The sequence below is a fragment of the Nomascus leucogenys genome, chromosome 13 (genome assembly GCF_006542625.1).
Source record: "Nomascus leucogenys isolate Asia chromosome 13, Asia_NLE_v1, whole genome shotgun sequence".
Taxonomy (NCBI): Eukaryota; Metazoa; Chordata; class Mammalia; order Primates; family Hylobatidae; genus Nomascus; species Nomascus leucogenys.
In genome coordinates this window covers 43,988,185-43,990,502 of record NC_044393.1, presented here as the reverse complement: position 1 = coordinate 43,990,502, position 2,318 = coordinate 43,988,185, and the positions used below count along the sequence as shown (strand labels likewise).

At 41.2% G+C, this 2,318-nt stretch overlaps 1 pseudogene; it reads left to right on the top strand.

The window, feature by feature from the left end:
* The first annotated feature begins 1,423 nt into the window (after window positions 1–1,423).
* On the top strand, window positions 1,424–1,898 carry LOC100591769 (annotated as a pseudogene).
* Window positions 1,899–2,318: the final 420 nt, after the last annotated feature.

The following is a 2,318-nucleotide window of genomic DNA, read 5'->3' as shown; positions in this document are numbered from 1 at the left end:
CGCCTTAAATCTGCTTCCTTCCCTTCTCTGTCTCATGGTCCGTGTCTCTCAACCACTTCCTGGGATAACCTCCAAAATAAACTAGTTGTGCCCCCAAACCTTGTCTTGGGATCTGCTTTGGAGAATCAAAAACAAGATAGGTCATTTGACAAATGATCAAGGTAGTTAGTAGCAGAACTAGAATTAGAACCCAGGTCTTCCGGTTCTAGACTATGTTCTTTAGTCTTACCAGATGTGGGAGTAATGCACTTGAAACAATGATAACACAGCATCCAGCAGTAAGTAATTGGACACTAATAGCCCAGCACTGGCTCTGCATGCCATGCTTGTATCCTAAGGCTGGTATTAGGAATTACTCTTCTGAGTGGGTTCAAGTAGCAACATAATCAGCAAATGAAGTGGTGACTGAGGTGCGGGTCACTGAAGCCAAGAAGGGATAATTTTTTAAAGATAATGAAATAGTAGTGATATGGGATATTTTAAAATCTCATGGGGGGAAGGGAGCCTACAGTAGTGGTGCACAGCTGTAAGTATGACTTAACGATGCAAGTTTTAAAAAGCCCAGAGGTACTGGTCAGCAGCACTTACTAAACCACGTGTTTCCATAAGCAAGGCACATGTACACATTTGACAAATGACTTATTAGTAGTGCTATAGTGTGGGTGCTGTGATATACTAGAAAGATGCCTACCCCATGACGTTTTAAGTCAATTTTAAAAGTTAAATACAAGTTACTATATTAAATGCCATCACTGTCAATATCATAGTATATGAAACGAAAACAGTCTCATCAAAACAAGACTAGATAAATTGCGTCACGTAAGATCCACAAACAAAACTCTACATAACTGTTTGAAAGGAAGAGGCAGATCTATAGCTTCCATATCCTGATACAGAAGGATCACCAAGATATGTTAAGCAAAAACACAAGATGCAGAACAGTGTGTAAAGAGTGTTGCTATTTACATATTTTAAATGCTATAGTAGCTGGGTTCGGAAATGTAGAGGTGCTCAGATAGACAAAGATGTGCTTAGAATAACTCAGGAAGGCCAAGTAAGATACTGGTAACTCATTGCCTCTGGAAAAGGAAACTGGAAGGCTTGTGGCAGGAATGAGAGGGACATTTTTTGGTCTCTTTTTCACAATGGAATTTCCTATGATGCATTGTTTCAAAAATATTATAATAATGAAAGAATATATGAGAGCTGTCCTGGAAGCCAGCCACCAGAGAAAGAGACTAGACCACTGACTGACACGGGATAATGTGAAAAGAAAGGCCTAGCCAACATCTATACCAAGGCCGCAGTACAAAAGTGAGGCTATCCTGGACATTGCAGCCTCAGCAAAGCTCCTGGTTGAATGTGCTTAATATGTGAACCGTTCTCTTTACCATCTTTTTTCTCCTCCCGTGGAGCCGCCACCATGAAAATCGAGCTGTGCAGTTTCAGCGGATACAAGATCTACTCCGGACACAGGAGGCGCTACGCCAGGACCGAAGGGAAAGTTTTCCAGTTTCTTAATTCAAAATGCGAGTAGGCGTTCCTTTCCAAGAGTAATCTTCGGCAGATAAACTGGACTGTCGTCTACAGAACGAAGCACAAAAAGGGACAGTCAGAAGAAATTCAGAAGAAAAGAACCCGCCGAGCAGTCAAATTCCAGAGGGCCATTACTGGTGCATCTCTTGCTGATATAATGGCCAAGAGGGATCAGAAACCTGTAGTTAGAAAGGCTCAAGGAGAACAAGCTATCAGGGCTGCTAAGGAAGCAAAAAAAGGCTAAGCAAGCATCTAAAAAGACTGCAATGGCTGCTGCTAAGGCACCTACAAAGGCAGCACCTAAGCAAAAAATTGTGAAGGCTATGAAAGTTTTAGCTCCCCAAGTTGGTGGAAAACGCTAAGCTGGCAGATTCGATTTTTAAATAGATTGGATTTAAAAAAAAATGTGAACCAGGCCATCCAAATGAGCTCAGTCGGCCCACAGATTCAAGTGATATAATAAGTCATTTTGGTTTAAAGACACTAAAACCTACATGCACACATGAAGAAAAAAAGGAAAGAAAAATAGGAGAGAAAGAGAGAAGAAAAAGTTGAATACACAATGGTGACTTTTCCAAAGTAGAATTCTAAAGTAAGTGTGAGAAACATTTTGGGTGACTCTTGTTGCTGCTAAGTGGTAGCAAGTAGTTAACTGTGTAAACACCACCATCCCTGAGTGGTGGTCTCCTATGATAGGGACCCAATGATACAGTAGAAAACCCACAGATCTTGGAGAAAGGCTGGACTAGATTTAAATAGTCAGCAAGTTCCTTAATCCCCCG